General features: G+C 48.9%; 1 long non-coding RNA gene and 3 other non-coding genes across 4 annotated transcripts in view; all 4 read left to right on the plus strand.

The window, feature by feature from the left end:
- The first annotated feature begins 10,210 nt into the window (after window positions 1–10,210).
- On the plus strand, window positions 10,211–10,306 carry Mir341 (microRNA 341). Its single transcript, NR_031785.1, has one exon. It is a non-coding gene; the product is annotated as a microRNA 341 (primary transcript).
- A 242-nt stretch (window positions 10,307–10,548) lies between these two features.
- Window positions 10,549–10,630, plus strand: Mir1188 (microRNA 1188). The gene has a single exon (NR_037363.1). It is a non-coding gene; the product is annotated as a microRNA 1188 (primary transcript).
- A 1,384-nt stretch (window positions 10,631–12,014) lies between these two features.
- LOC102555254 (uncharacterized) overlaps window positions 12,015–23,007 on the plus strand; it is a 209,357-nt gene continuing 198,364 nt past the window's right edge. The window contains exons 1-3 of the long non-coding RNA XR_010052361.1: window positions 12,015–13,081; window positions 15,918–16,039; window positions 19,031–19,394. This is a non-coding gene — a long non-coding RNA (uncharacterized LOC102555254). Of the gene's footprint in view, window positions 13,082–15,917; window positions 16,040–19,030 lie in introns of the transcript that reaches the window.
- On the plus strand, window positions 16,887–16,965 carry Mir370 (microRNA 370). The gene has a single exon (NR_032113.1). It is a non-coding gene; the product is annotated as a microRNA 370 (primary transcript).

Raw genomic sequence — 23,007 nt, forward strand, 5'->3', positions numbered from 1 at the left:
ATGAGCTTCAGATAGAGGTGGGGCCTGGGCAGCTGCTTGCCCGCCACTGGGGGCCTTGGCTTTGCACATGACCTTCTTTTCCTGCCCCTCAGTTTCCCCTTGGCTTTCTTACTTTCTTCTGGAGTGTCTGAGTGGGGCTTGAGGCCACCCGGTCTGTGCTGGCAAGGGCATGGCCTGAAGGAAGGTGGAGCTGAGGGACTCCTGTTCTCCCTGGGTTCTAAAAGCCGCCACACCTAGAAATTAGGGTCCTACTTCCATTTAAGTCAAAGTCTTCTAATCTAAGCAGTGACCGAGAGGCATAGGCTGGCTTCTCCTGCCTGGTCCTCTACAGCTCTTCGCTTCGCCTGGTCCTCTTTTGGCAACCTGGTCACGCCTTGATGGCCGACAGTATGCTGGATCTTAGAGGTGGTGATCCCAAGGCAGGACGAGCTATCCTAAGGGTTGTGAGAGGTACAGGTAGGGCCAGGGATAGAGGGTGGCTAGCCCTCTCCTCCTCTCTTTGTCCATTTAGAATGGGAAGGAGGTGTTCCCTTTGTAAACTGTGAAAAACCAGATAGGATCCTGGCCTGTTCTTGTTATTAGACGTTATCTGATCATTGCTTTTCAGAACACGCACTCTAATGGCAGGGGTCTAGATTTAGATAGCATTGCACATATGATATCATCTTTAGTTTTCCCATTCTCCCCACGAGGGGAGCCAGCTCTGCACTGAAAGAGAGTCCACAAGAATCAGAGGGTGGACCTGCCCTCCAACACCCTGGTTTATCAGCAGCAAGAGCACAGATTTGTTCCAGTGACAACCACCTTACCCTTTGCAGACAGTGCTCATGACTATCCTGTAGAGGACAGGGTAGGGCCATGCAGAAGACCTACGGCATCCAGTCACATCTGGCGCCCCCATTTGCCACAGACAGGGCTAACTAGAATTTTCCAATCATAATGAAATCTGCCCAGAGCTGATTTCGTAGCCTCTAATGTCATGGTTGGAGGGTTTCCTTACCACTTTGCAGAATTAAACTGACATTTGGAGGCCTCAGGGCTAACTCTCAGCACCCAGGAAGGCTGAGGTTGGGTGTGGGGAGCTGGGGCTGAGCTCTGAGCCAGGTCCCCCCCCCCCCCCCCGTAGATGGCATAGGCAGAAACAGGTACTTAAAGAAGGATCAGGCAGTTGCCATTTGGGGACCTGGAGGGCCTTGCAGCCAAAGGATGGCTTCACTCCATGTTGCTGATGCAGAGTCTCGTGGTCTGACAGGCAGCCAGACGTAGAAGTGGGGGCCTTAGTGTCTGCCTCCATTGGCCCAAAAGGCTCGTGCTGTCATTCCCAAGTCATTTTGGCTTCTATGGTGTCAACAGAGGGACAGGAAGGAATACGACAGCTGGCCAAAGCTCCACTAATTTTAACTGCTCAAGTATTTGAACAGCGGTGGTATTGAGTGCCCAAGTGCATGCCCAAAGTAACCTTTAACCTTTAGTCCCGAGCACGGCCATACCCTCTCCACTGACCAGGCGACCCCCCCTCCACTGGGCAGAGGCCAGCATGGGACCTCCACCCCTGCTTACCTGGGCGGCAAGTGTCCAAGTGGATCTCCTGCGGTCCTGCTGGATTCTCGCTTCTTCCTGAAAGCTGTTGGATAAATGTGTGTTCTCTTAGTTATGGAAGTACCATTCTGTTGTGATTCCCCAGTCCCCTCACCTACTGCCCCAAACAGGATTCCAGTCTTGAGGCCTCTCTGCCCTTCTGTATAGTAGCCCCCGTGCCAGGCATGGCTGGTGAGAACTCGGACACTTGAATGGTTTTTCCCCCCGCTTCTTAGGATATATGTGTAGTAGTCACTCTTTAAAATTCCCACATTGGAGAAAAGGACCGGAGGCTTGGGGTCATGCCACACCCTGGTGTGGGCCTGACAGTCCTGTGGAAGGACCACAAAAGCTTTTCACCGTTAAGACCGGCCCTCAGCAAACCCTCTGTCCGTGGAGGATCCCTTTTAGCTCTCCAGCAAGTAGTAGAGATTTCACGTGAGTTTGGTACCCCAGTCTCTCTTCCCTATGACCTTCCCTGCCAGGGGCAGCTGCTGGACTATTTTTAGCGTGATCCCCTCTTCGTCTTCCTGAAAACAGTCCATATTGACCTCTTAGATCCCAGTATTGGTCACCAATTGTTGCCTTAGCCTCCTTTATTTCAAGCACACAGTAGGTCTCCTGGTAGCAATAAGGCTTGGATCAAGGGCTCAGGGAGGCAGGGGAGTCCTGACTCTCATTCTTAGTGAGTGGTGTCTCTTCTCCTCCTTCTAGGTAGCCCAGAGATAAGATGGATGCTTTCTCCCAGGAAGGGAGGAAATGCCTGGTCCGGGATCACAGAAAAAGGTCTGTGGAATGTTCTCTTACCTTCTAAAATGTCAATTTAGAGAATTTGCAAATTTGTAGATCCCCCCCCCAGAATGGAATTAACTGGACCTCTTCATTTTGCAGCTAAGGTTCCCTGCCCCTTAGTGGGCAGGGGGCTAGTGAGGGAGCCCTGGCCCCTTCCAGGGTGAGCTGTCCTAAGTGACCATGGGGAACCAGCAGTGCAGATTCAGTGCCCTGCAAGGCAGGTAAGCTCATCTCTTTTTTGAGGGGAAGGGGCTTCCTAGCAGAGTGGAGGTCACACAGCCCTAATAAGCTGGTATTCTTGCCTCTCTGTAACTAAGGCAGGCTTAGTTACCTGCAGAGAGGATGCTGACCATTATGATGCCCCTGATAGGGGGAGAGGAACAGTGCCCTTCTAGGAGGTAAAAGACCTTAGGATCCTGACTGTAGCTACTAATCCCCTCTAGAAAATCAGGGAAGCAATGCCCAAGTCTATCTGAAATAGAACAAAAGAGAAAATACCTGGTAGAGGCTGAGAGTCCTTGCCCCTTGCAAAGGTGGCTCTTAGAGGATCTTCATCCTCTGGACCCATTTATAATCCCCTCTCTCGTTATTTTGGAATTCAGAGGAAAACACAGGAAAAGAGCCAAACAGGAAAGCAGTTGGGAAAGTGGCCCCCTCCCTGTCCCCCCACCCCCTACCCAGGGTGGGTGGTGTTTTCCGGAGGCAACTTTAGATTTTAATAGTTCTGTCTTCAGGCTGTTTCCACCTGGAAGGAACCCTGGACTGCAGGACTAGCACAGGGAGATTCTATCTGAATATTCCTTTTTTATTTTCTTTTTAATTATATATATACATATGTATATATAGATATATATGTGTCATAAATACTTTGCATTTGTGAAATCCTTGCCTGTTACCACAAGGTATTCACAAGTACGGAGCCTATTCCACAAATCATATGGACTGAACATCTGAATCTCAAGTGATTACAGACTGGCCACAAAGGCAAAACACCACTTAAAACAGCCTCTCAGATTTTATTTTTTCCCTGCCTAAAGTCATGGCAGAAAACTGTGTCTCCTCCGGGGAGACAGTTACCCAGTAAATGAAACAGTGGCTTTGCAAGGGCAGACAAAGGTGGATGAGCCTTGAGACTGCTGAGTTTAGAAAGGGTTAATATTTTTCCCCGTTCCGAGGGTCTCTGAGCATCAAGTGCTTTTCTGAAGATGTGGGTGTAATCATATTATCTTTGTCACACACTCAGCCCTATGCGCATTCTGAGATTCTGACAGCCTGTGACAGCTGCAGGGGGCCTCACAAGCTAGGTCTGAAGCTCAGTGTGCAAGCAGAGACTCGGGGTACTTCGGAGAGAGGGGGGTCTCCTGAGGAGCTCAGGGTGCCCTGCACTACCTCGATGATCTAGTGATGCTGATGGTGGGACCCTCTGGGTTCGACTCTCCTGGTATGCGGTGTGTGGTTTGTACTGCTGAAGAGTCAAACTGTCAGGGCACGCACGTAGCAAGGTCCCCCCCCCCCCCCCCCCCCCCCCCGGCTCTTCGCCAGCAAGCAGGCTCCACAGTTGAGACACATTCGCTGCTGTCTGTTTCTCTGGAGGACTCTGTCCTCTTTGCCAGCATCTATCTCGAGTCACATTCCCCTGCAGTTTCCATTCCATACAGCTAATCCCTTAGACCGTGGGCCAGCGCATTAGCTTTTCGGGCCTCTTAAGAACCAAAGAGGAAAATGCCCCCCCGCCCCCGCCCCCGCCTCCCGGCTTCCCCATGGGTACATTGCAGACACCGAGGGTAGGCTTGGTGGTGAAATCATAGCCATAGGCTCACACCTGCTGGCTACATGTCACTGACAGGCTGCGTGGGGCTGGGGGCTTCAGCGCAGAAGCACAGCCAATAAAAATTTAAAAAGAAAAGAAAAAAAAAAAGGAAGAGGAAAAGATAAACCTCGAGTCCCTTTGTGTTTAGAACTCGCTTTGGGCACCCACACCGTTTTGGTTGTTGGTTTTAATCACCCTTCACAGTTTTTTTTTTTTTTTGTTTGTTTGTTTGTTTGTTTGTTTGTTTTTTTGTTTTGCTGGTAAAAACCTCCAGATCAATAACCAAACCACACCAAAAAAAGAAAAATAATAAAGCCACGTCAAAAATATTTATTGTAATTGCATAGCAAAGGTACTGCTAATTAATTTGGTGGCTGGTAAAATTCCGAGTGCTTGTAGCACTTAGCCCCTCCCTGGACTACAGCCCCCTCCTCCGTTTCACCGCTGCGGTCCTCCTGGGCTCCTGCGTGTTTCTGTACATCTGCACACGTCTAAACGCACATTGGCAGAGCATGTGAATTTCCCAGCTATTTCAACGCTGGTTTTCTTCCTTTCACGTTTTGTACCAGCCTGTTTTCCTCCCCTCCAGAATGTTCTTGGCAATGGCAAGGATGCATAGCCTTTCTGACACCCAGCACCTCGGCTTCTGTATCCCCTGGAGCTGATTTAACCGTCTCACTGCCACCCTGAAATCGGGGGTCCTTTATGCTGGCAGGTGTAGGTAATTGCTGAGTGCTTTGGATCTGGGAAGAGAGCTCACGAGTTCTTATGACATTATTACAAATGAATATATGAATGCATACATTATCAGAATAAAAGGCAACGTGCCTCAGACCCATGATGGGAAACTGTCTTGGAACAAAAGATCATGATTAAATCTGGCCCATTGTAAAATACAGAGGTCCATTAAAAGACAATAGGTTTGCGTATTTCCCTCTTTTTAAGAGCTGTTTAATATTCCGGTGTACGTATGCGACAGCCTGCTCTGTTATTGAAAATCCCAGCTGTACTGTTCCCTTCCCGGAGAGTGCGTGCAGATAGAAGCCTGGTCAACATCCTACTCATCGGGGAAGGTCAGGGGTTCCTGTTTGCTCATTATAGTGTTTAAAAAATAAAACCATGAATGCACTCGTAAAAGTGGTATCTCCGTGGAACAGCGAGGAGGGCACGGCACACACCCACATTTTTAATTAATGTGATACAGCTCAACCGATGGCCGATTAAGACGACCTAAGCTGTTTTCATTTCGAGCCCTTGCTGATAGCACCACAGAGAACATTCTGGTTGCTAACCCGGGGAACACCTCCCTGACTGTGTTTACCCCAGCCCCTTAACAGTGGGCTAGCTGAGTAAATGGTTTGCACAGATTCATTTTCATCGAGCGATCTTTTGAAAATACCATTTTGTTAGCATCTAGCCTTCCAAGCCTCTAGCTGACTTCCCAGACATAGTCCAAGGGGAGAGGAAAAAAACCTGATACAAAAGTCCCTTTGAGTATGTGGCTTGTGCCCACCTGATGCTCCCCCACCTCAACCACTTTCCCCCACTGGACACATTGCGCTTATGCTGAAGAATAGGCTTGACACCCGTCTACTGACAGTACCCGCCATGGTTAGACTTGTGCCCCACCCTGTGTCCAAAATTTCCCAGACTGTGGACTGCAACTGATGCTTTGCCCATAGGATTTCCTATTCTGAGGCTCGCTCCCCCCTCCCCACTCCCGTAATTAACACATCGGATCAGAGGTTAATCACCCTGTTCTCTTGCCCCTTCCAGAAGACCCTATTGTGCTTCCCGGGATTGACTTTGGAGACTCCCCTCTAGGCAGAGGGCCGTGTCGCCTGCTGCATGGTGCTGGTGAGTCTGCATATCGCCGCAATACTGCACACGGATTTGCACACTCCTGTGCACACACATGCACATACATCCCCCTCATACTCATGAAGAATTTTACATCGTAACTATAATCTCTCAGCTGCATCCTTGCCCTCTCGTATCAGGATGTAGGACTAGGAAAGAGCAGTTGATGGCTTCAGGGACAAATCAGCTCTGAAACATGAGGGGTGAGAGTGGACCTGTGTGTCTTTGAGTCAGCCTTGCCTCTGGGTCAAAGGGCTTGAGCTGTGTGTGTAGGGTGAGATGACGCTGGTATCCTTTCTTTCTTAGTGTAGGAGTAGGCTTGTGAATCGTAAGTACCCATCCTAGCTGCCATCCAGATACAGAACGGACTTGTGCTGTGTGTCCTTGGCTAGCTCAGGAGTGTCTCTGTGCTTTGGTTCCTTCCTTTCAGTTTTCTTTAAAAATCCATCATCTCTCTCACACAGTCCCGTTGAGATGTCACTGAGAAAAATAACTCAAATAAATCATCTGGTGGAGGAACACATGCAGGGTACCCAGAAAAACCCCAAGTTTCCCAAGCCCAGCCCTGCCCAGCCCAGCCCAGCCCAGCCCAGTGCAGCCCAGCCCAGCTCAGCCCAGCCAAGTACCTCCCATGCCTTCCTCTCCAAGGCAGCTCTGCCTTTTCAGAGAACAAGACTGACAGACGCAAAGCAAAAAGCCTCCAGAATGTATGAAGCCCCCCCCCCCCCCGCTGCTGTCCCCAAGCCCCTGACCCCTTATAGACCCTCCCAGGGGAGCCCAGTTCTTTCTCAAACACCTGGGGTCAGCCCAGCTGCCCTATTGCTTTTAATTGGTGTCTCCTGTTGTTTGGTAGGGAGTGTATCTTATTTTCATATAAATAGATAAAAGAAATCAGATTGCTCACAGGCAGCGTTCGGAGTCTCCTCTTTCACTGCCTGCAGCAAGAGTGACTCCTGAGAAATAGTGGGGGTGGTCTCCAGATGACCCCCCAGAACGCTTAGCTTCTCAGTGGCACAGAAAGTCCTGGCCCCTCACTTACTGAGCCTTCTGTGTGCTGGGCGTTCGGGGGAAGTGCCTGACTTGCCTGTCACCCCTTGCACAGAAGGGACCTTCCTTGGTTGCCTGCACAAAGGCTCCTCTCTCTTCAATGTTTTCTTTCTTCACTGGTCAGGCAAATGCTTCCTCCGTGTGCGACCCTGCTTTCCACAGACACCCATTTCTCAACCCCCTCAAGCCTGTATTTTATCCCTGTGCTTTGAGCAATGGGAGTTTATCAGCGGTGGAATGTCCCCTCCCTACCCAGCAGGGGCTAAAGGGCTTGCTACCCTGTGACCCCAGCTCCCTGGGATGGACTTTGGGTGACTTTTCAAATCCACAGGGAATCACTTCTGAGCCCTGTCAGTTTCTTCAGTCCCCTGGAAATAGAAATATTCACCAACCTGTGAGTGTGTGTGTCGACGCACTTCTGCATGCAGGCACGCAGGCACGCACCCACACACACATACATATGCAGGCTGGGCCCCTGGGGCCCTCTCCCCACATAAGTCGGCCTGGGCAGTGACATGTGTGAATGTCACATGCCAAATGTCAAATGTCCACGTCCAGAGCTCTCCACAAATCCTTGAATCACAAACAACACCACAACAGCCCCACCAATAAAACAACTCAACATCAAAGCTCTAGGGGCACAGACTTCCCCCTTTTCTCTTGCATCCTTAACACAGAAGCAGCCAGCCAGTCAGTCTATGTGGACCCTGGCTCTCTAACCTGCAACACGATGCTGCCCTCACTTGGTGGGTCAGAGCAGCTCAACGACCTTGAGGCCCCCGGATCAGGTTGTCAGGAACCTGACAGTCAGTCAGCAGAGATGAGGGGAACTTTTCTCGAACAGTTCTTTCATTTTGCATTTCTTTCCCTGCTGCTTTTGAAATAATTTTTCTCCGTTGGGATGTGCCCTGCTCAAGATTTAGTCAGGTCAGGCCATGCCGAGTATTTCGCAGACAAGAAGCCCAGCCGCTCTTGCAGCTGCCCTGTGAATGTACACACTCACACAGGACGCACACATCCAGAGCATTAACAGTCAGAGTAAGGACAGGAGTCTCCCGTGGAAACTGCACAGCACAGGTGTGTCTGGCTCCCAGGCACATCTGCTAAAAGCCCCGAACCACCCATAGCCCCTGATGAAGCCCCCACCCACAGACAAGCATCATAGGCTACAGCCATCAGTGTGCAGCCTCCTTCCTTCCACCACTGGGGAGGGTGCTTTCCCAAGGCCCCAGCCTATGCAGGTCATGGTGCCGCAGCCATCTGACTCTGTGGCTAGGGTCTAGCCTCCAGAAAAGTGGCCTGCTTTTCCTATGACCAGCCGATACCTCAGCCGGGCAGACCCGACTTTCTATGCCTCTCCCCCACCCTCTTTACCAGACTGTTACCTTACAGAAGACTCAGGCCAGTACTGGACTTGCAATCAGGCAGAGAGGACTCTTGGCCACTCCAGGTGGCCCTCCTTTAAGAAGGAGTTGGACAGCTCCCACCAACCCCAATCTCCCCGAGCACTCACCCCCAGTCACAGTGCTTTCTCCCTCAGTGCCTCAGTGGTACTACGCTACCTATCAGGGTGCCATTGCCATTTAACCCCTGGCAAGGTCACAGCAAAGGTCACCCATCCTTGTCCCGACCCCAGCCAGGTCCTCTCCAACCAGCCCCACTTGTTTGCTCAGGACTGGGCACTGTGGAAGCTTCTCAAAAGCCTGTCCCTTTGGGCTGCCAGCCAGCTAGAGAAACCGGCTGCAGCCTCCCCATCACGTACCGGCCTGCCTCTCTGCTCAGGTGCCTCTAGTAACAGAGCGCTCCCTCTCCCCGGCAGCCTGCTTGGGGGCTCGCGTACTGAGATGCTCCTCTCAGCCCTCCCTTGTCTTCTGCATCAGCCTCTGCGGCTCCACAGCAGCCTGCTTATGGCTCGGCCCTCAGGTCTTTATAGGAGGCAGCTCCCTCTCTCTCACTCTCTTCAGGGTCCGCTCTCTGCTGTGGTGACTAACAGAACCCCTCCCACCCTGAAAACCAATTTGGGGCCTCTACACCTATCTGGGGGTGCTGCTCATTTGCTTCTCTGCACTTCGTTGCTGAGCCTCGTGATCTCCTGTTCTCCCAGCAGCCCAGGGGAGGGCGTGGTGCTCCCCTCAGGGGAGGGGGGGCAGCTGCTCTGTCTTTAGCTGTCAATAAGCTCTGAGACCCTCTCCCTCCCTCTCTCCCTCTCCTTTCTCCCTCTCTCCGTGTCTCTCCTCTCTTTCTCTCTCTCCCCTCTAACTCTCTCTCTCTCTCTCTCTCTCTCTCTCTCTCTCTCTCTCTCCCTCTCTCTCGGCCCCTTCACCAGTTGCTAGGGAGAAGCCTCTGAATGCAAAGCCCCCCCCACCTTTTTTCCCCTGACTGAGCAGTGGCTGCCTGGCCAGCTCCGTTTGACCTGCAGAAGTGGGAGCTGCAGGAGCAGCTGCAGCAGAGCCAGGGGGCTCGAAAGCTGCACAGCTATGCTTGACTCTCCCTCTGCAGCCGTGAGGCCACACAATTCCCTCTAGTTTTCAGTCTCAGGCTTTCCCTGCGAAATGGACATTGAAATGGACATGGGAGTTTTTCTCTCACCAGCTTAAAGTGAGGACTGAGGCAGATGGGAGTAGCTTAGCCTCCACCAGACACTTCCTAAATGCCTGTGTAGTCGTCAGTGGGATCCAGGAGGAGATCGACATGTAACAAGTGTCATCAGAGAGAAAACAGTCTGGCCTTTCAAGCCCCGTGCTCTATACACGCTGCAACATCTCCTGGCAGAGAGAGCCCCCCTCTGCAGGTTTAATCACACAAATCAAGCCAGCCAGAGGCAGCTTTTAGCCCGGGGAACTCACAGGAGATGCAGAAGGCATCGGAAAGCCCTGCAGAGCCCACATCTGTATTTGCATGGTTTATAACAGCATTTGGGGAAAGCAGAAAGACAGGGAAAGGGAGACATTCCCTCCCTGTCACTCCCTTGAAGTGACAGCTAAGATAGGGTGCTTTTGGATGGCAAGGCAGCATGCGTAGGGCATGGTATAACCTGTGGGAACAGGCTAACTCTCCACTCATTCTCACCACCAGACACTGCAACACTCTTACCACCTAGGTCACTAGGATGAGGATAGGGTTAAAATGATGATGTCAGTTGGCCGGTCGGCCGATCGCTCGGTCTGTCAGTCAGTCGGTCGGTCGATCGGTCGGTCGGTCAGTCGGCTTCCTGTCTTCGAGCTGCAATCATTCGTATGAGAAAGCAAACAGGAAATACTTTGCCACACACCAATGCAATCAGAGGGTGGGTGATGGCAGTTGGGATTTCTGTCACCTTGGAAGAAGCCCTGAGCTGGGTGGGCTGTCTGTCCAGAAGTCAACATGGGAAATTTTACAGGGAGGAGGAGCCTCACCATCTATCTACATTCGAATGGCGAAGAAACCATGGCACAAAAAGGCAATGATGTCCAATACTCACCGTCTCTCAGCTGGTGTGAGGTTGGGCCAGGATGAAACCCAAGGCTCTCCGAGGCTCCCCACCACACCCTGCTGCTGAAGACTGCCTAGCAAGGCTGTGCCAAGTGTTGGAGAGGTAGTGTGGGTGGGCAAGGGATGAATTGACTAGTTATAAGCATCTCCCAGCAATACTTGAGATCTCAGCTATTTAGTGGCCCAGTCCCTTTGAAGGGCAGGGTCAAAATTAGGTGTAGGCACTTATTCGAAGAGGATTATGAAAATGCTATTATTAACCTGATGCAAAGAGGGCCTTATTCATCTGTAATTAAATTATAAGTAGGGGTAGTGGGGGGCTATGGTTTGTGTGAGTGGGTATCGAGCTAGAGAGCTTGGAATTTTTCAGGGCTCTGGTGAGCTTCCCGATGATAAGTGTCAGCTCTGAGAGACTGGGACTTAAAGCTGAGGACAGAGACCTCCTAAGGCAGCCCCCTCATACTAGGGATGTGCTCTATACTAACCACTTTATGGTGTGGGAACCCCAAACCCCCTCCCCAGACATACACTTAGAACCTGAGCTTCCTTTCATCTCAAGTAGCCACCTGGGAGAGAGAAATGTAAACCAAACTGTCTGAGAGACGTTTCTGTGTCATAGAGAGGGGAACCAAACATCCCTCAAAGAGACATCGCACTCCCACAAACTTTCCTGGTTATTGCTTTGGTTGCAAGACACCTGTCTGCTTGTCAGAGCTGTATTCAACAGGAGAACAAGGGCAGCTTCCCTTCCTTCAGAGGGAGATGCAGATGGGGAGAGGGGAGTGCAGAAGGGACTCTGAGAAAGAAGCAGAAAGTGGAGTTCTGCATCGGATAGGAGTTGGGCCACTTAAGATTTGTGCCAACTCACGGTGCGGTGGAAATGGTCTGAAATCTTCAAAGAGCAGCCAAGAGTCTGTGGCGCCCCCAAGTGCCACAAGGGGGCTGCTTGGGCTACAGGGCTGCTTGGGCTATAGCTTTTGCGTTCCTAAATGAGGAGGGGGGAGACATGAAGAGGGGACCTACTCTTTAGCTTTCTGCAGCGGCAGCGCAGCGCTTTTAACCGCAGCGGATGCAGAGGACCGGCGGGCGGGCGGCGGGCGGCGGGCAGCGGGCGGGCGGGCGGGCGGGGGGCGACAGTGTCCCGGGGTGGCTTCAGGCTGCACCTCTCCCACAGAGACCGTGCTGCAGTGCAGCAAGAGCTGCGGCAGGCGAGCTGACGAGCGGCTGAGGGTCGGAGCTGTCCGGTGTCTGCTTCCCAGAGTGAGGAATGAAAGATGAAGGAGAGGGCTTGCAGGCAGTGCGAAGTGGCCAGGCGCCCAGGAAACCCAAGGGAAGAGTGAAGATGAGGCCAGAGCCTGTGGCTTTTGCAGGAGGGCAAGAAAAGTGTGGGCTCTGGGAACGGTGGAGAGTCATAAGGGGTTAGTGGACCAGGAGGTCTTGGGGTCTCAAGGTGAGTCAGTTTGCTGTCTTATGACTGAGAGCAAAGTGAGGGGCGGGGTAGGGGGGTGTTGCTGAGAGAGCAGCTGAGGCGGCTGCGAGGCTTTAGCGGGGAGAGGCATCAATTCTTACCTTTTCGCCGAGGCTTAATTAAAAATAAAAAACAAAACAAAACGAAAACTAGACAGTGTGACTGAGTTGGCTACTCAATGTGTGTGACAGGTGACAGTGCTGTTCTCTTAACTAAATTGGCACAGTGTCCCAGCAGAAAGACCCACGGGCGCTGGTTCTGCCTTAAGGAGATGCTGTGGGGTCTTTGCAGCTAGGGGGAGGGTCTGATGGTGCTGGAAGACCCCCAGGGAGTAGGTGGAGTGCATCTGGTGGGTGTCTGGTCCTAGGGTGCCCCCCAACACTTTCGCCTCAGTTCACCTAATTTGCAGGGAGAGCTTCTTTAATCCCCACACTGTTCAGGTCCTTGTCAACCAGCCTCAGGATACCGTGCTTCACTTAGCTTGGACCCCAAGCCCCCTCTGAGCTGTTAAATGTCTCCCTAGACCTCATTCTCACTTGTTGATTAAAAAGAAAGTCAGACTTTATTATGGCTTTTTTTTTTCAGACACCACACGCAGAGAAAACAGTGTTTTCTTAAGCAGCACAGTTTTAACGTTTGTATTTATTTCATCATTTAGATGCAGTGCCCACCAAATTCATCCGTCTCTCTGTTTCCTCTGAGCCCTGCAACCCCCCACCCCCTCCACTCCCACTGCCCAAGCCCTCAGTTTTGAAGCTAATTCTAGAGATCATATTGTTTCTTCCGTGCATCTCAGGATATTTATCTTTAAGCAGAGCCGTTTTCCGTCATTAAAAACACAAAGCTACCCCTTGCCCCAATTTGTAACATAAAAATACGTGTGACACCATTACCACAATTAAAAAATTCACAGTTTTTTTTCTTTCTGCCATCTAACCTCTATGCAGTGTCCAAATCTTCCTGATGAACTTATATATTTCTTTTATGATTGGCTTACTCAGATCTCTGTCCAAAGTACTTCCTGCACTTTCAAGGGGCCTGTGGGCTTCTCAAAGGTAAGTACAGCCTGACACGCAGAGATTTATACCAAATACAACCTCAGTGAGCCTTGCTTTTCTCCCTGAAAATGGTGCCAATTCTGAGAGCCTCCCAGGGCCACCCCGCAAATTAGAGACAGGTATACACGCATCCCCCAGCCTCATATCAAACGGAAAATCAACACGGCAGCCAACAGCTGTTACTTGAATTATCTGTTTTTCCCGGAAATCTCTAAAGGAGTTGGACTGAATAGACAAGACAGAGCTGGCTACCGTCCACAAAACAAAAGGTGCCTGGCAGGCTAGGGCCCCTGACTGATTAAGCCACCTTTCAACAAGGGTAGCCTCCCGTCCCGGGGGCTAGGTCCTGGACCCCCACAGGGTGTTGGTCCACTAGATGGCACTCTCTGCTGTGTGTCCGGGACCAGGACAGACCACTCCCCAACATGCTCAGGCCACAGCTGAAATATCCCTTCGCAGGTAATTCTAAAACATCATCCTCTCATGTTGTGCAAAGCGCAGTGGCTTTTCTCCCCGCATCCGTCTCACTCAGCAGCAGAAACACAGAGAGCGAACGTTTCACAACCATTTGCCGAGACCAAAACACTACACCTCCCACCCCCCTTTTAATTCCCAGCCCGGCTATATCTGATTGCTCATTATCTTACAGACGAGGGGATGAGAAGGGGGTCAAGCATTTTCTCTAGATCTGCTAGTAAGCAGAAGCCAGGGCTGCCGCCCAGGTTTGTCTAATTCCTTTGCAAAATAGAGAGGGGGGGAAGGATGGAGGGTCTTCCCGGTGGCTAGACTTCAGTGTGAGGATGCAGGAGCACCTCGTGAGGCGGCTGTAGGGATGATAAATGCTGGGGAAGATGGTGCATGGATTAGCACAGGTCAGCAAGCTTCCCTGTGGATGGGAGACAGACGGATGGAGAAAATAAAATAAATAGACAGTTTCTCACCGAGATCAAAGGCTCCCCGGCTCTTCTAGAAGGTTTTTCTCTTTAGTATACTGCTAAGAGTATAGTTGCCTTCTGCTCACTTTCCGACTGTATCGATTAACTCAGGTGGTTCTGAGATAACAGGTGTCCAGGAGACCCGGTCACGAGGACCCAGTCCCAGCTCCGGTTCTGGAGAAGCTCCCTGTCAGCTCTCAGTCCCTGCTGCTCTCACATGTGCGCTGTGAAACAGCAGGCTGCTGCTGCCTCTCCACTGGCTCTCCTGGATGACTAAGCCCAGAGCCCTGGCCTCTCGCTCAGCCCTCCTCTTGGACTTCGTGTTCTTTTATTATGCTAGATCATCACAGCCGCCCTCCATGATGGCATTTTCCACTGTCAATCAAAAGGGGGACGAAACTAAAGCTTAGAGATGATAAAACACTGTCCCCGAAGTCTTACAAGGAGCTGATGCAGACCCAGCCTCCTTTTTTCCCTCTAAGCCCACACTTCTGACAGATTGCCTTTCCTCTATGGCCACGCCTGAGGAAAAAAAATCCATTCCTTAATACTCCCTCATGTCAGGGGCACCCTTTGGGGCTAAACTTCTCATCCAATCGAATTTTAGTTTATTTTCCTAAGCAACATCTTTTCAAGTGTGTTCTATCTGTAATTATCACGCAAGCAGGGGCCACACGTACTCTGGCATCCCTAGGGAGAATTGAGCAAGTGAGTTTTCCTGCATTTTATATTCTGACTGAATGCTAATGGAGCAGGTGTAAAAAAATGTCTCCTCAGCCTGAGGGGGTGCAAGGCAAGGAGCAGAGAGGCTCTGAGAATGGCCCCTCTGCAGTACTGGCTTTGGCTTGGCAGGTAGGGTTTGAAAAACCACATGTGGAAGGGCTAGGTTGTCAGGTTCTGTCAATGAGCGTTCTGTACGCACATTAACCTGAGTGCCTTAGTTAACCCTGCTTTAACATGGAAATGCCAAAAGCACCTTTTTTTTTTAAAAATCCTTTTGAGACAGAGCCTTACTGTCTATTCCCAGCTGTGCTAGAACTGGTTAGGTGGAGCAGGCTGGCCTCAGAGTTACAGAGATCCACCTGCTTCTACTTCCTGGGTGCTGGGGCTAAAGGCATGAATTCCCACAATTCCTGGCCACATTAACAGGCATTTAACGTGACTTGAGGAGCTGAGAAAAATGGTACATTTAAGAGTTGTCTCCTGCTTTTTTCAGAGGACCCAAGTTCAGTTCCAGTAACTCACATCAGACTCTGCCCTCCCCAAATAGATTTGACCCCCTGTTCTGTACTCTGTAGGCAGAGGCACGCGCACACACATATAGGCAGTTTAAAAATAACAAAAATAAATTAGGGGGCCCAGAACCCATAAAATACATAAAAGGGGCCTGGGATGTAGTTTAGCTGGGAGAGTGGTTGCCTAGAATTCATAAAGCCCCCAGCACCGTGTAAAAGTGTGTATGTGGAAGCAGGAAGGACAGAGGTTCATGTTCATATCATGTAGCAAATTCAAAGCCAGCTTGGGCTACATGAAATGCTTCTGCCCCCAAAAGGTGTTTTTAAAAATAATTTAGTTCCCATGTAATCATTATAACGACATGGGGTATTGACAGCCTAGTTCTACCTATTCCCTGCTGTGTGACCGCCAGCAAGTCAGTTAACATCTCTGAGGCTCAGTTTGCTAAAGGATAAATCAGGACTTCTGGTACCTTCCTCCAAACCTCACCACCTGAGTGGGACTTTCTCCCCTGACAGCTGCCCCCCCCCCGCCCCACACCCACACCCCCAATGGATCTTGTTACTACATCAGCCCCATACCTTGTGCTTTTTTAGCCTGAGTGTTTCCTGGCTTTCCCCAGGGCTGATCCGTTCTCACAGGATTTTTTCCCTCGTTCTCAGCATCAAGACCTGTCGCCTGGATCAGAATGGGAGGGAGGCTGTCTGCTGCCCTGTCGTATCCACACACCCGAGGAGGAATGTCTGTGTGTGCACAGCATACGCTGCACGCTGCACGGCGCTCGGTACAGTGTCTGCATTCAGTAACTATTGGCTAATTATGACTAATTGACAGGGCTGTTGTGGGAACGAGACGAAATAATGTGTGGTTAACGTGTGCTGTGAGCATTCTGTGCTGGGTGCAAGGCAAACAATGCTGAGGACCGCTGGGGGCCCACAGGGGGCTCTCACGCTAACGGAGGCCCCGTGCTAGGAGCAGCGTACAGATCTGGCTTTGGCTTGGTTACTGGGAGCCTCCTTTGACTCAGAGGGGAGCAATGTGGACCTCAAGAATTTCATGGCAGTGTGGTGCTGGGGGTGTGTAGCTCAGTTAGTAGAGTGCTTGTTTAGGGTTCAGGAAACCCCCAGCACTGCATAATTCTAGGTTCTCTAAACCTAGCACTCAAGAGGTGGAAGCAGGAGGATCACGAGTTCAAAACCATCCTCAGCCCAGCCTGGGTTTCAAGAGACCTCTAAAGAAAACCAAAATAAAACAACTGATCTGACAGCACAGACTCCCTACAGTGTGGTTTAGTTTTCAGAAGCTAGTCCCTATGGGTAGATTTCCCTTTTTTAACTATGATATTTTGACCACAAAGGAACAACTTCCAATCATGCCTGGGCTAAGGTCCTTTCTCCCTGAAACCCATGGCTAGGTCTGAGCATAGAGTTAGTTTGGCTAACTTTAAGGAGGAGACTAGTTGAGCAGATAGTTGTGCGGGGTGGGGGTGGCTGACAGTGTTGGTGTTGCTCTGAGGATCGGTCTGTCCATCCATCAGTCTGCCTGGTCCATCGGTCGGTAGCCCTTCAGCCTGTTGGGCCCAGGAAGGTACTGCTGTTCTCACTCTGCAAATCCTACAAGTCCGGGGCCTAAGACAGAGAGACCAGGTCACGTCTCTGCAGTTACACAGCTCATGAGTGCCTGCTGGGGTGGAACCTGGTTTGTCTGTCTGTCTATCACCATCACTCAGGTGCCGCCGCCGCCGCCACCGCTGCTGCTGCTACTGTTGCGGGAGCAAAGATTTGTGCAAGGGGCTCAGATATTTTTTTGGGAGGGCTTCTGCCTGGCTTTGAAGAGAAGGATGCACTTTGCTAAGGGGTCAGAGCTGTGCATGTTTTGTAGATGGGAACATGGCACAGAGAGGCTTCTCAATGATATAGATGTAACCAGCTACTTAGAAGTCAAGACTGAATCTGGGGGTGAACTTCATAGTATGGGTATTTTTGGAGGCTACTCTTGCCTCATGACTGCGACTGGGTAGAAGCGGCACATGTGTGTGAGGATCTGGGTTCGAGTCCTGTCACCAAATCTGGGTGGACATGTTCTAAATTCAAGCTGTGTGTATCTTCAGCAGACCATGGGCTCTCGAAACCTATTTCAAGAACACACATGTGTTTTGATGCTATGTGTGCAAGAGGAGGAGGGACGAGCCATTGTTAACAACTGTCTGTGTGGCCAGCAGGACAATGGGGGCAAGAGGGTGGGGGCTACGTGTGGCTATTCCTAAGTGGATCGAATACTAATTAAAATGACATTTATAAGGCCTGAGGACGCGTGTGGGACTGTGGTCCATGGGCTGGGTTAACCCAACACAAGTGGCTAACGTAGAAAGAGAGCTCAGAGTGCAACTGGGCTGTTCATGTTATTAAAAATTAGAAAAGAACAAGTATGAATGTCCTCAGGCCTTATGTCCATCAGTATGAGACCTTCAAGTAAAGTACCAAGATTGACCCAGGTCTCCTAACCTCACATTTATGAGCATAAGGGTCTAGCAGCCATTTCCTGCCATTCTGTGCCCTCACGTGGCCACTTAGGATGGGTGACAGGCCTTGTAGGTCTCCCTTCAGGAAGTAATAAGGAATGGTATAAAGTTATGTATAGAAGAAATTATTATCCATGATTTAAATTAATTGTGCATAAAATTAAAGAGCATCATAGGTAGATCGGAGACAAGCTGGGTTTTTTTTTTTTTTCTGTTCTGTTGGTTTACTCGAAAAATAAAAATTGTATGTATTTATACTTTGATGTGTTGTGTCCAGTACCCTGCGCTGTACTGCGCGTATGTGGGAGGAGGGTATATTGGATGTCCTGTGTTAATTCTAAACATATGTCACTGTTAACTAGAGTTAACTCTCTGTACCTTACCCACTGAGAACCCAATGTCCTTACAAAGATGAGCTGTACTCTCTGGCCCACTCCTGTTCTTCATGCCCCTGACCTCTACTAACTGCCCTTCCACTCTGGGTTTGTGTGGCAATATTAAGAGAGCAGTCGCAGCCATGGGCTGTGAGTAAGATGGCCCCCCCGATGTGCGGAACTGTCAGCGGTCCTGCACTGGTTGGTGACTTCAGCTGCATTTGGTCTGCAGTTAAAAAGTAATTGAATGAATTAGTAGATAACGGCCAAGCAAAAGGAGCCCAGGAGTGGACCAGTAACAATGCTTTCTGCCCGAAAGGTTAATTTTTATTTACGGATGTATAACTGTTGCCTTTCAAAACTTCTATTTTACCTCTGTGTGTTAAGAGCCATGCCGATGAACTGAGATGTGCAGAGTTTCGCACTCAGTTCATCTGTGTTTGTTGTGTTTAAAATGTCAGAATATAGAGGGAAGAGCAAACAGGCAATGATGATAAGATTGTATCCATGATCAAAGATGGCTGTGTTTCGAACTCCGTACTTAGGTCTGTTTCGAAAAGGGGCTGTTGTTTCCTTTGTGGACAGGAAGTGTAGGATCAATGTTTATAAAAAAAAAGAATTGCTTTTGGGTTGGTTTTTTGATAGTGAATTCGTGCATATTCATTGGAATAATAATATTGATGGATGGAGGGATGGAGGGATAGAGGGATGGATGGATGGAGGGTTGGATGGATGGGTGGAGGGAGCAAGGGAAGGAGGGATGAATGAATCTGTGCTTGGGCCAGTATCTGAGATTAAGATTATCTCCTCTGCCCGCTAATGGCTATGAAGAAAGTGTTCCTAATTCGTCCCTTTTTAATATCTGCCTTGTGTTCCACAGAATGGAAGTCCTAATGCGAATGGAGGTTAGCCTGCTGTTAGAGACCTTGGCAGTGACCGCCGTGGGCAATGAGCCATGGGCCAACAATGTGAGTAATGGCTAGTTTTGTTATTTTGAACTTGGGTGATTGGCTGATGTGTGTTTATTGCATTATTAAACATGATTGAGTTTGTAAATAAAATCAAAGATGGCCAAAGCACTAGTCAGTGAGGAGACTCTCATGAACCAAGGGTAATTAATCCAATTAGGCATAATAATTACCCAATTAGAAGTAATATAGTAGGCTCTTTCTTATGGTGAAAATAGCAAAGAAAAAAGGAATATCTCATGCTTGGATGATAGCTCAATTGGTCATGTGTTTGCCTTACAAGCATGAAGGCCTGCAGTTGATCTGGCGTCCATCTACAGGAAACTGGTAGCATTCTTATAGTCTCGGTCCTGGGGAGGCAGAGACAGAAGACCTCTCAGGTTCTCTGGCCAGCCAGCCTACCCTGCATGGGGGAGTTCCAGGCATGTGAGACCATGTGTCACAGGACAGCCTAGATAGCGCTTAGGGATCAAATCTCAAGTTTGTTCTCTGGCCTTACCCTGCATGCATACATGTGCACCTGTGCAGAATAGCACACATTGCGAAAGAGTACATTATGCCTATGTGCATACACATGCCATAGGTGTGCCATATGTTAAGTGTTTCATATTCTTACATCTTCCTAATAATTGGATGTACTTATAAAACAAAATGAATGGGCTAATGACTCCATGCCTCCATGTCTAATCTAGACATGCTGTTTCAGTTATGGGATAGCTTTGTATGTACCATATGCAAGGACACAATGGGTAGCTCCTAAAGTTTAAAAAAAATGAATAGTCCAACCATAGGCCAATGAGGCTAGTGTTGTACCGTCATTAATCTTACTAATTAATCCTATGCAAGAACGAGCCTCTGAAATTTGACTAAGTGTGTCCCTGCTTTCTGTTACATACAGTGCGTGCATGGTAATTTATTTAGTCCTGTAATATTTGTGGGGATTATGACTTTATTTGGAGACAAAACGGTACATCAAGTATAAATGAGAGTTGATGTTTACAATTTTAAAATTTTATTTTCTGAGAACGGGGTCCCCATTGGAGGAGTTAGAGAAAGGATTGAAGGAGCTGAAGGGGCTTACCACCCCATAAGAACAGCAATACCAGCCCACCAGAGCTCCCAGGGACTATACCACCATCCAAAGAGTACACATGGACAGACCCATTTCTCCAGCTGCATATGTAGCAGAGGATGGCCTTGTTGGGCACCAGTGGGAAGAGAAGCCCTTGGTCCTGCCAAGGCTGGATCCCCCAGTATAGGGGAATGTCAGGGCGGGGTGGTGGGAAGGAGTGGATGATTGGGTGGGGGGAACACCCTCATAGAAGAAGGGGGAGGGAGGTTGGGATAAGGGGATTATGGTTGGGAAACCAGGAAAGGGGATAACATTTGAAATGTAAATAAAAAATATCAAATAAAAAAAGTTATTTTCTATGCATGAGTGTTTTGCCTGAATCTGTGTATGTGTGGCGCATGATGCCTGGTGCCCACCAAAGTCAGTAGAGGGTGTTTGGTCCCCCAAATGGAGTTACTGATGTTTGCGAACCACTCCGTGGCTGCTGGGAACTGCATCCGGGTCATTTGCAGGGGCAGCAAATGCTCCCTGAGCCATCTCTGTGGCCTCTGTCTTCATATCTCACAGTCTTCAGCTAGAGAGTTCAAGAGAATTCATCAAGCAAATGAATGAATAAAAAAATCAGCCATCAAGCAAAGACGATAAAATGTAGAATTTTTTTTAAAGCGTATTCTGTAGCCTCAGTTTCAAGTTTGAACAGGAGTCTCTCTGCCTTGTACCAGAAGCAGGCTCAGCTTTCCAGGGATTCACGGGGTTAGAGCCAAATATCTTCCCTATTTAACTTCTGGTAACCATCTTCCAATGGGCAAATGCTGCTTGCTGACTTACTCCACAGGTCCACTGGTTTGCCTAAACCCACAAGCTAAACTCCCATTTGATGATTGCCCGGGTCATACCACGGACTTTGACTAAACTCCCCCCCCCCTTTTTCCCCGTTTGTCCTGCAAGGTGTCTGAACTCTGTCTCTTTGGGAGTGCTAGTAATAAACTACAACTGTCGATCATTGTTTTGTTTTAAACTTAGCTTTTCTGAATTTCCCTTGCCCAGGACAGTTGAATATCATTTATTTCAAGGTGAGGAACAAGAGAGCAGCTACCTTGGAGGAACTAGCCAGATCCAGATAGACATATAGACATATTGACACACGATACAGCTGGGGCCTAACTAAGACTGTAGGGTATCTATCAGCATCTCAGGAAGGATGCTTAGTCATGGGTGGTACAATTGAGCATCCCTATGTCTGCCAGGATGAGGCATTGCCCTATGGAAGGCACACCAAATGCTGTCCCATGTGGTCCCATCATGGCAGGCAGGGTGAGATTTCATAGATGTTCTCTTGGTAGGACCCCCAAGATAAAATTAAAGGATGATAAACCTCTTATTACCCTGGAATTATGGATCTAATTTTGAACATCAAAGGTCTTTTAAAATATGTTGATTAAGGAATTAGTCGATCTATTTATAACCGTGCAAACACAGTGGCATGTTGGATGTTAATTTTAGCACTCAGAGTAAATAATTGCATAAATGCATAAAAGAATCTAAAGTCCAAAATGTGGACTGGTAAGGACAATGGGCCAAGTAGGAAAGGATTTTATTTCAGTGACGTCTTCCTAACCACTGTGACAATAGCCTGCTTGGTCCATTCTCTTATCCAGCTATTCTGGGTTTTATTGTGTACATTGCTCCATTTGTTTAGATGTTTGACCATAGGCTGTTTATTCTTTGAGTGAGGAGTGAGAAAGAGGAGATGAAAGGCACTGGCCAAGTAAGAAGTCTCAGATGCTACTTGCGTTGGTGGACCTTGCTTGCTAACATTTCCTTAGAGATAATCAAGTCTCAGGGCTGGAGAGATTGCTCAGTGGTCAGCGTTGCTTCCTGTTCAGATCCCAACTCCCTGTGTCAGGCAGTTTACAACTATCTGTAATTTCAGTTCCTTTTTTGGACTCCCAAATGAACCAGGAGAATGAACACACACATACACACACACACACACACACCACACACACACACACACACAGATACATATACACACAGACACACACAGACATACACATACACACACACACATACACACATATCACACCCACACACACACAGCCACACACACACACACACCATACACACACACAGACACACACACACACACATACACACCATACCATACACACACACCATACCACACACACACACACCATACACACACACACACCATACACACACACACACACACACACACACACACACACAGGCATGCACGCACGCACGTAATAAAGACAAAAATGAATCTTTTAAAACAGAGAAATGATCAAATCAAATGGACGAGATGCAGCACGAGCCACCGCTGATGGTGTTGTGTCTGTGTCAAGCTCATCACTAGCCCAGTTAGGCTTATTAAGTAAAATACTGCACCATTACAGGGATAAAGAGGAGATCCTACTTCTGTCTCTTGCATCTTTGTGCAAAGTGGAGAATGTCTGTGATTGACATTCTCAAGTGGTAGAATTTAGCTTCATAGAACCATTGAACACTGGATGTAAGGAATGAAAATTTTCTTTCGCTTAATTTTTTGTTCATTTAAATTTAAATAACCCTATATGGCTGATGGCTTTGTACTAGTTGTAATAGGTAATTGGCTCATGGGATCCTTAGAAACACTAAAGATGAATAAATAAGTACACATCCTAAAAGAATGATTATTAATTGTAAGCTAATGCTAGAATTTCGACAAAGAATTATTATAATTAATATAGTTCTGGACAGCTGTATTTTGAGCCTAAATCACTTATTTATTTTTTTAACTTTTTAATATTTCTT

Source organism: Rattus norvegicus, chromosome 6 (genome assembly GCF_036323735.1).
Source record: "Rattus norvegicus strain BN/NHsdMcwi chromosome 6, GRCr8, whole genome shotgun sequence".
Classification (NCBI taxonomy): domain Eukaryota; kingdom Metazoa; phylum Chordata; class Mammalia; order Rodentia; family Muridae; genus Rattus; species Rattus norvegicus.